This window comes from Macaca thibetana, chromosome 9 (genome assembly GCF_024542745.1).
Source record: "Macaca thibetana thibetana isolate TM-01 chromosome 9, ASM2454274v1, whole genome shotgun sequence".
NCBI classification, from domain to species: domain Eukaryota; kingdom Metazoa; phylum Chordata; class Mammalia; order Primates; family Cercopithecidae; genus Macaca; species Macaca thibetana.
Genome location: NC_065586.1, coordinates 83321466 through 83332516, shown reverse-complemented (window position 1 = coordinate 83332516; position 11051 = coordinate 83321466). Strand labels below are relative to the sequence as shown.

Here is an 11051-nt window from a genome sequence, read left to right as displayed (position 1 = left end):
TATAGAAAGGCAGAGGAACCAGAATAGCTAAAACAATTTTGAAAAGGAAGACTAATGTGAAAGGAACCAGTCTTACCTGGTTTCAAGGGTTTCAAGACTTATCATACAGCTTCTATAGTCAAAACTATATGGTATTGTCAGAGGAATAGGCACATAGATCCATGGAACAAAACAGGAAACCCAGAAACTGATACACACAAATATATGCAACTGATGTTTTGACACAGGTGTAAAAGAAATTCAATGGAGGGAAGATAACTTTAATGGTGCTGAGCAATCCTTAAGGTTAAAAAGTGAGCCTCAACCTAAGATTTATACCTTATGCAAAAATTAACTCAAAATAACTCATGGACTTAAATAGAAAATATTAAAACTGTCAAACTTCTAGTAAGAAAAATTCTTCATGAGGTAGGACTCAGCAAAGACAACTTAGACTTGACACCAAAAATATGGTTCATAAAAGGAAAAGCTGATAAATTAGACTGCATCACAATTAAAAAACTTTGCTCTGTGAAAGATTCTGTTAACAGGATAAAAAACAAATTGGAGAGTGGGAAAAGAATTGCAAACCCCGTATTTGACAAAAAGGACTAGTATTTGGAATATGAAAGTAAACTCTCAAAACTCAACATTAAGTCTAATAATCCAATTAGAAAATAGGCAAAAGACCCAAAGAGACACTTCACCAAAGGTAATATACAGATGGCAACTAAGCACACGAAAAGATGTTCAGCTTCATTGGCCATTAGAGAAACTCAAAGCACAACAAGCTATTACTACATACCTATCAGAATGGCTAAAATAAAAAACAGTGGCAACATTAAATTCTGATGAGAATGAGGAGAAACTAGATCACTGGTACATTACTGTTGAGAATGTAAAATGGTGCAGATACTCTGGAAATAGTTTGACAGTTTCTTTATGCATGATAGTTTCTACATGCAGCTACCATATAACTCAGCAATTGCACCCTTGGGCATGTATCCCAGAGAAACAAACTTCATGTTCACACAAAAACCTATAAACAAATGTTTATAGCAGCTCTATTTAAAATCTCTGGACATTGGAGCCGAGCCAGATGTCCTTCAACATATGAATGGTTAAACGAACAGTGGCACCCCGATACATGGAACACCGCTACTCAGCCCCCTAAAAAGGAACAAACTATTGACACATGAAACAACCTGAATGAATCTACAGAAAATTATGCTGAGAGAAAACAGCCAATCCCATGAGGTTCTATACTATATGATTCTACTTATATAACTGTTGAAAACACAAGATTATAGAAATGGAGAACATATTAGTGGTCACCAGGAGTAAAGTGGGGAGGGCTATCCAGGGACAACAGGAGGGATTCATGTGGTGTTGAAAATGCTTTATCTTGACTGCACCAAGGACAATATCCTGGTTGTGATGTTGTACCATAGTTTTGCAAGATGTTACCTTTGGAGAAAACTGGGTAAAGGATACATGGGATTTCCCTGTATTATTTCTTACAACTGCATATGAGTCTACAATTATTTCAAAATAAAAAAGCTTAAATTAAAAAACCCTGAACATCTTACTATATCACCTCTCTTCAGTAACATTTTCACCACAGCTTGAAAGATAAAATCAAAATGTTTAACAATGCTTATTAGAGCCTATATGATTAGAACTTGCATGGTCTAGCCCAGTGATTCCCAGACTTGGCAGAGTTACCTATGAAACTTATTTAAAAAATACTGATGTCTAGGTCTTAGTCCAGCTCAATTAAATGAGGATATGATGGTGCAACTATACATTCATTAATGTGTTTATCTGATTAAATCTGTCTCACCACCAGACCATAGGCTCTGTGAGGGCAGGCACCAGGGCTGTTTATGCTTTCCAGCATATTTCCAGCACCCAAATCAGTGTCTGTCACCCAGGAGGTGCTCAGTATTTGTGAAGCAAATGAATGAATGAATAGAGTGAAACAGAAATATCCTCCTCCCCTCTCTTTCTGCCTCTCTGAACCCATGAAAGGGATAAGGAGCCTTCCCTAGTTTCATCCTGGTCTCTCCAGGGCTCCATCACAAAATTGCAGTAGGGATCACAGCATTGCTCCGAGAGAAATCTAACCCACAAGTACGAAATCTGGAAATGATGACAGTGCCTCCTTCTTCACACTCAATCAACAAATTTAATGAAAGTGAAACAGAAGCTGACAAGGAGGCCGACATGACACATACTCTTACTCATGCAGAAATAATAGAAAGACTTTTAAATGCAACTAAAAAAATTAAAGACACTGACAAAGAAATTAAAAAAAAAAAGATTTTAGGAGAGGAGAAAAGCTGGGGGCAAAAAAGCTCCTAACTTTTGATCTAATAATCACATTTGCAGAAAGTCTCTCTTGTGCTGCTCATGGAGCCAGAGTGGTCCATATAATGTTAACGTGTGAATCAGATTATGCAAAAAGAAAGAAATTCTGCAAATTCCAAGGTATTCTTGGGCGTATTCTGGCGTATTGCCCCACCTCCACCCCAGCATCTATATCAACATTTGCAGTGTGAGTACAACAATTAATATTTTAAACAATTACCTTGAGACATTGCAAGTTCTGGAATGTGATAAGAATCTCAGCCCACCAATCCACAAACACCAGAGTGTGGGAAATATAACTATATGTAACTCCACTTAATTTTTATCTCTATACCACTACCACCACCACTACCACTACTACTTATTCTACCTATCTGATGGTAAGCTTATCCTTTTAAAAATCTTGGCATCATTTTACTCACTCATATACAGTATTTAAAAAATTTTGGGTGGGGGCGGGGTTTTGCAAATACTCCCTGGAATTGTCAAGGCTTCCACAGGTGAAGTATTGTGGGGTGGAAGGGCAGCAAGGCCTTTCGTGTCTGGCAGCTCTGCCATTTGGATTCATGGTTTGGGCTTGGGAACCTTTATTAGGCTGCTTATAGTTAGTTACATCTGCTCTCTAGCCTTGCTTTCTCCCTGACGTTGATACTGGAAAGCTGGTATACACCCTTTTCTTTCCCCTCCCTCTCCTTTTTCCAAACAGAATGGCCTTCTAGTGTGGGGTGAAAAGAAGCTCCACTCATTCCCCTTCCTGAGATATCTTGTCTCAGGGAAATATCTTGTCCCAGTTTCTTGGGGCTCAAACTTTGGGAAACAAAGGCAGGAAATCTAACAGGCTTTCTGCTCTCACTGGAGGCTAGGAACACAGGCCAAAACATCTGCTGGAGTGGGGACAGGTTTGAGGGAGAAGAAAAAGGAGGAAAATGAGATATATAGGAATGGAAAAAGAGATTATTCCAACATGTTGTCTTGGAATGACAGCTAACATTACATGCTCACACAGTATGCCAAGTGCTCTGGTAAGTGCTTTATGCGGATTATTATGGAGAAATGCTCACAACCTGAAAATAAGTTGGTATTGTTATTCACATTTTATAGGCAAGGAAACTGAGGCTCCAGGAGGTTTACTCATTTGACTGATGTCACACAGCTAATAAGTAGCAGGGCTCAGATTTGTGCCCAGTTTCCGATTCCAAAGCCCATGCTTTTAACTACTGCAGGAAAAGATAGTGATGTTTAAGATCCTGCAGGATAGGAAAGGGTATGAATCCATTTTAGGACTATTTTTCTAACCATGGGGATTGAAATAAAAAAGAATACAGGGCTTAAGCAATGGTCTCAGTCAATAGAAACATTCAGTCAACCAGGATTCCATGAGGCTTTTCTGGCCTGGCCACTTTTCCCTCCAGCTGTGGTGGTTTCTCCTCCCAGTCCCCAGCTGTGTTCCTGTCTCTGGTTCCCTGAGTGTTGCTCTCACTGTTTTTCTTGGCACCTTTATCCCTGTGGTTCTACCTTTTGATCTTTCTGTTTCTTGCCCCTGGCTCCACTCCATGACTTCTGGTTCATGATGAAGGAACTTATGCTTCAATCTTGCAGTTTTCTTTGAGAGCTAACCCAGTAGACTTTAGCTAGGGCTCATGCCAACAGCCCTCATGGGTTCTTTCATTTTTGCCTGCTAGGTTTCCCTATGAGGCTCTCCAGTGCTCTTTCCCAGCTGCCAGATGCCCACCATGACTAGCCCTCCAAGGTCACTTGGTGAGCATTTAAACACTTAGGTCTCAGCAGTACCCTGGGAGAGGACCAACATCTCCTGTTGCAGCAGGTAACGTCAGTGTCCATATATCTCAAAGCATCTGTAGTAAGAAGCCATGTAGAGAACTGTTCCATTTAATGCATACAGCCAGGCCAGGCAACCCCTTAACAGTGAGAGCTTTTCGCTCACAGGGAAGCCTTTAACAACCCTCCGGAGGTGAACAAAAGGCTTAAAATTATTGACTTGTCAGACAGACATGTTTTTTAAAAAACAAAAACTGTCGCATTAACCTTGTTGTAGCCCCAGGAGTTATTGAGCCGTGTGTAACTGCTACCACACTCTTTAAAACTACAATGTTCAGTGCCATTAAAATAGCTTGGCCAAAACCACAGATGGGTCACCAAGTTACAAGTGAAAACAGGAAAATAATGGGATGGGTGGGAGTGGGGACACACATGTACAAAAGTGAGGCAATTCAAAGAGAAAATAATGCAAGTAGTTATTATAGAAACACATTGAAATTTGTAAATTTGTCCTTCGAAGTTTCTCCCTCCTCTGCCTCACTTCAATGGTGCAAAGTCCCTTCAGGTTCTGATGTGATAATTGATTATTGATCTTCCTGCCTTTATCTACATGGTCTTTCTTTATAATTCCCCAAATCCTATGAAGAGTTAATATCATCCCCAGTGTAGACACGAGAAAATGAGTCCCCAGTAGTTATCAAACATTTGGACAGGGTCTGGTGGACAGTAAGCTACTTTTCTATTATATGACACTGACTATAGTAGGCCGTAAGGAGTAGATTTAGGGATTTGAGGAAGAGCCCATATATGTAGTTTAATGGCCGGCCTTTTTGTAGTCTTCAAATTAAAACATGTAATGTCTGTCCATTCTGCCTTTATGCAAGGTTGATTAGGGCCAGAGTAGAAAGCACTATAGTTGCAATATAAGGAACTTCTCTTTCCTTTGGCATTTGATAAAAAATTCTGTAGAGCCGTTATTCAGGCTGGGGAGTTTTTAAAAATGTTTATGCCTGGGCTGCACCCCATAGCAATTATATCAGACTCCCTCGGTATGGACCCCACGCATCAGTACTTTTAAAACTCCCCAGGTGTTTTCCCTTGTTGCCAGGGTCAAGAACCAGGGCTCTAAAACAGTGGTTCTCAAACTCGAATATGCAGCAGAATCACCTGGAAGACCTGTGAAAACACTGGTTGCTAGGACCCACTCCTAGAGTTTCTGATTCAGTAGGTCCAGGGTGGGTCCCAAGGATGTGCATTTCTAGTAAGTTCCCAGGTCACATGATATTCCTCATCTGAGGACCATACCTGGATAATTGGGGAGGTAAGTTGAGCGAAAGTAAACCCAGTCTATGCTTCTGCTCCCTTTCTTCCTGTTTATGAGGTTATAAGAAGTTTATGTCTGATTCTCCTCCATGTCTTTCCACAGTGCTAACTCACCCAACAAGAATATTAGAAGAACATCATTTGCTGTGTAAATGATAAATAGTCTGTGAGCATCAGAAGTGTTTTTAAATAAATCAGGCAATGAATTCCATCAGGCTTTGAATGAGTTCTAAGGAGTTTACCAACATTTGCAGTAGGAAAATAAACATCTTTCAAAGAAAATGTATCCTCAAATGTAGTTGTGCTACTCATTCTAACAGCATTTTTAAAGCCTTTGCAATAACTCCTCTTTACTATTTTTAATGAAGTCAAGTTATAAAGTTTGTGGACAGGGAAAAAACCTTGAGCCTATCAGGGTAGGGTTGTCAGATTTAGGAAAACAAACATACACATGCATGCACACAGGAAATCCAGTTAAATTTCAGTTTCAGATAAATAATGAATATTTTTTTAGTATAAGTATGTCCCATGCAATATTTGACAACCCTGATCGGGGATAAACATTGGGATGGGAATAACATAAATGCCTGCTGTGGAGAACCGGGACATACCATATCCATTTCTGTTTTATGGATATACAGAATTACTTACTTGATCTTGTACCTTAAACATTGAGAACTCAACAAACATTGGCTGAATTGATAGAATATGAATACCTAAGATATAAATGCAATATATGAAAATGCTGAGTGATTTCAAAGAAGAATGCTTGATCAACTTAAGATTGCAGTGTCTTTTGATTTAGTTATCCCACTTTGATCATTGTCTAAACCAGCGATTCTCAACTGAGGATGATTCCCCCATACCAGGGGACATTTGGCAATGTCTGGAGATACCTTTGGCTGTCACAAGTGGGTGGGAGAGGTGCTACTGGCATCTATTTGTTTGAGGCCAGGAATGCTGCTAAACGCCTTTTGATGTACAGGACGGCCTCTGGCAACAAACAATTACCTGGCCCAAATGTCCACAGAGCTGGGGTTGAGAAATCCTGGTCTAGATCATAGTGCAGAGGATTTAGCAAATCTTTCACTGAATTTTTTTGGCTGTGTCCTGGAGTGCGTTGGTCTCTCATTCTTCCAGGTGTCAACAGAGGAAAGATGGTTTCTCCTATTATACTGTGAAGGAATGGGTGGAAGAATTTTGATATGCTTCTTCGAAATCTTATGAAACAAGGAAGGTGCTGCTGAGGTTCCAGAAAAGGTGCCAGTCTTCAGTTGCTGCTGTTCTTCCTGTAGTCTGGCCTAGATTTGAAGCTTTTGAGGAGTTCATGCAGGAACTACGAAATTTAGGTGAGTGCACTATATCAATCTCCCCTTCTTTAGTGTGGGAGATATAATTTTTGTCTCAACCTTCCAATTAGTTCTGGCCATCCAGGACTTGTTTGCAAATGGTAATTGGAGGAGGTGCTGACCCAACATGTATTCGTTATTTTGTGTACTACCACTGTTGATATAATACATGTACTTTGTACTAAATACAGCAACAATTAACATTCATAATACATTGAACAATATCTTACGTTTTCATTTATGTATACCTTTAATGAACTATGAAACATTTTATAGACATATATTCTTATTAAAGAACTAATTAATTCTCACGATACCCATGGGAAGCAAAGTGGGGGTGGGTTATATTATTCCCATTTTACTAGGAAATAATTAAACCTTGCCTGGAGTTACATATTGACTATTTGAAAAGCCAGGAGTAAATTACAAGTCTTGACAATGGTACCATGTCTGCCAGCCAGGGCAGTGTTCTGCTGATGGCACTGATTCATCGGTCCCTGGTTAATGCCCAGGCATAAATGTCTAATTTGAAAATCCTTTTTAAATGTAATGAGGCAGATTGTGAAGGGTGGTTGCTAATTAGAGAAGAAGGATAACATAGCAAGGACATTTCCATTCCTGGTGGTTTACCCTTTTTAAACAAAAACATACCAGTGAAAAGTAGAAAAGAAAATCATACATTACGGTTCAATAACTGTTTACTATGGGCTACTTGGTGCCAAGTCCTATGTTAGGTCTCTGAAAGATGAAAACTAAATATATATTCTTGATAGAAATTTAATATGTAATCGAAAAATCAAGACTTATGTGCAAGAAACATGCAGAGAACTGTAAAAGACATAATATAATCAAGTGCCAAAATGTGTGTATAGGAGGTTTCTGTGTCCTGGAAGGCAGACTTTTTTTTATTTTTTTGAGGCAGAGTCTCATTCTGTCGCCCAGGCTGGAGTGCAGTGGCGTGATCTCAGCTCATTGCAACCTCTGCCTCCTGGGTTCAAGGGATTCTCCTGCCTCAGCCTTCCGAGTAGCTGGGATTACAGGCGCCCACCACCACGCCCGGCTGATGTTTGTATTTTTAGTAGAGTAGGGATTTCACCATGTTGGCGGGGCTGGTCTCGAACTCCTGACCTCAGGTCAGGATCCACCCGCCTCTGCCTCCCAAAGTGTTGGGATTACAGGCGTGAGCCACTGCGCCTGGCCCAGACATCTTTTATTTTAAAAGGGTGAAAGTGGAGAGAGTTGCGTGGCGGGACCGCCGCGGCAGTGAGGGCGAGCCGCGCTGGCCCTTGAGTCCAGTGTGGCGATGCTGACCCTGGCGTTCGACCTCCTCAGCCAGGAGCCGGACTTCCTGACCATCGCAGTCTGAATGCCCTACGCCCGGATCTCTGAGTTCAACGTCTACTTCGAGGGGTCTGACTTCTAGTTCTAGTATGCCAAGCCGTACTTTCTCAAATTAACCCCCCCTGGCAGAATTGCAGAAAATGGAAGTGAGCAAAGGTCCTATGATGCAGATAAAGGAATTTTTACCATTCACCTGCCCAAAGAAACCCCTGGCCAGCATTTTGAGGTGCTGAAAATGTGTTGCTCTTCTGGCACCAGGAAAATCCGGGACAGCAAAACCACCTGTGGAAGAAATAGGTGCTTTGAGATTCCCGAGGAAGTAGTTGACGATGAAGAGTTTGATTCGGAAATTGAGCAGACACCTATGAAGAGGTATCAGAAAGTGCTTTGAATCCGCAGTGCCACTATGGGTCAGAAACTTATGATCAGGGGTGTTTTAGCAGTTACAGGATGAATTGAATGACATTATTAAGGATCCAGATTTCACCCCTGCAGCTGAACGAAAACAGAAGCACCTGGCAGCTGAGCTGGCCAAGTTTGATCCTGATCATTATCTAGCTGACTTTTTTGAAGATGAGGCAGTTGAACAGATTTTGAAGTATAATCCTTGGTGGACTAACAGATATTAAAAAACGACAGCCTTTTTGGAAAAGAGTCAGAAGCAAGAAAATCATGCTGCATTAGTGTCTTTTTCTGAAGAAGAGAAATATCAGCTACAAGAATTTGTCAATAAATCTTTTTTTTTTTTTCTTCAGACGGAGTCTTGCTCTGTTGCCCAGGCTGGAGCGCAGTGGCCGGATCTCAGCTCATTGCAAGCTCCGCCTCCCAGGTTTACGCCATTCCTCTGCCTCAGCCTCCCGAGTAGCTGGGACTACAGATGCCCGCCACCTTGCCTGGCTAGTTTTTTGTATTTTTTAGTAGAGATGGGGTTTCACCGTGTTCGCCAGGATGGTCTCGATCTCCTGACCTCGTGATCCGCCCGTCTCGGCCTCCCAAAGTGAATAAATCTTATCTGTTAGACAAGAGAGCTTGTCGTCAAGTGTACTACAGTTTGATTGATATCCTTCTGGTATATTGCTAAGAAACCCATGTCACTGAAAGAGAGAAGGATGTTGAATCTGCATGGAATATCAGGAAACTGAGTCCAACACTATGCTGGTTGGAGACTTGGACTAATGTTCATGATATCATGGTGTCTTTTGGAAGAAGGGTGTTGTGTTACCCACTCTATCGCCATTTCAAACTGGCGATGAAGGCCTACGGGGAGACTATAAAGATATTGCAACTAGGTAAAAGTGCAGTTTTAAAGTGTCTCCTGGATATTCACAACATTTTTCAGGAAAACGACCCAGCATATATACTGAATGATCTCTACATCTCAGACTACTGTGCGTGGATTCAGAAAGTCAAATCCAAAACGTTGGCAGCTCTTGCAGAAGCCTTAAAGGAAGTCTCCCTTACAAAGGCCCAGTTGGGGTTAGAACTGGAAGAACTAGAAGCAGCAGCACTTCTTGTCCAGGAGGAAGAATCTGCATTAAAAGCAGCCCATTCAGTTTCTGGGCAGCAGAAACTTTGCTCCAGCTCTGAGGCAAGTGATTCGGAGGACTCAGACAGCACTGTGTCATCTGGAAACGAAGACTCAGACTCAGATTCAGAACAAGATGAACTCAAAGATAGTCCATCTGAGACAGTCAGTTCTTTGCAAGGTCCCTTTCTTGAAGAAAGTGGTGCCCTTCTTATTGTTGATGGTGGAATATGCACAAACACAGCCATCCAGGAGTCTGATACCAGTCAAGGAAAGTTACTTGCCTCTTGGAGTGTCTGGGCCTCTGATAGAGGAGCTTGGGGAACAACTGAAGACCACAGTTCAGGTTTCTGAACCCAAGGGCACCACTGTTGTAAACCACAGCAATATGCAGGAGAGAGACGGCTGTCAGACACCAAATATTTGACTCTCAAGTGGTTTTATTCATTGTTGAGAAATATGTTAGATTTGGTTTCATTTAGCAAATGAGAATTCCTCATTTTCACTTTGTAATTTTTCTTAGTATATACAGTCAGCTTGCTGCTGTATTTGTGGGTTCCACATCAACCAACTACAGATAAAAAATATTTAAGAAAAAATTGCATCTGTACCAAACATGTATTCTTTTTTTTTTCTTATTATTCTCTACAGAATACAGTATAACAACTATTCCCACAGCAATTACATTGTATTGGGTCATATAAGTAATCTAGTGATGATTTAAAGTATACAGGAGGATATGGGTAGGTTATACGCAAATACTGTACCTTTTTTAAAATCAGGGACTTGACCATCTGAGGATTTTGGTATCCAACTCCCCACAGATACTGGGATGACTTTATGACATTGTTTTTCCATCAGTGAATGTTTATACCTTTTGGTTTCCTTGCTACAACTGTGAAGCTAAAGTTCAAATCACTTTTACCAAATATTTCAAGCTGAAAATAATAGTTCTACTGCCAGTGTCTCCAGAATGTGGAGCCCATGAATATTTTAATTTTAGCTTTACTGAGGTATACTTGACACCCGATAAACTGCACATATCTAAAATATACAGTGTGTTGGCATATGTATACCCTGTGTAAAACTATCACCGTGATCAAGGTGAGAATCGGACCCATCATCCCCAAGTGCCCTTTTGCTCTAATATTAGTTCACCTGTCCTAGAATTCTATGCAAATTGAATCATACAATATGTATCCGTTTTTTGGTCAGCCTTATTTTACTCAGTATAATTATTTTGAGATTCATTCACGTGGTAGCATGTGTCAAGAGTTTTCATTTTTGTGTTTTTCATTGCTGAGTACTACTTCATTGAATGGATTCATTGACCTACTGATGGACACTTGGGTTGTTTCCAGTTTGGGGCTATTATAAATAAAGCT

At 40.7% G+C, this 11051-nt stretch overlaps 1 pseudogene; it reads left to right on the top strand.

The window, feature by feature from the left end:
- Nucleotides 1–8217: 8217 nt before the first annotated feature.
- LOC126962267 (protein SHQ1 homolog) lies at nt 8218–10093 on the top strand (annotated as a pseudogene).
- The last annotated feature ends 958 nt before the right edge of the window (nt 10094–11051 follow it).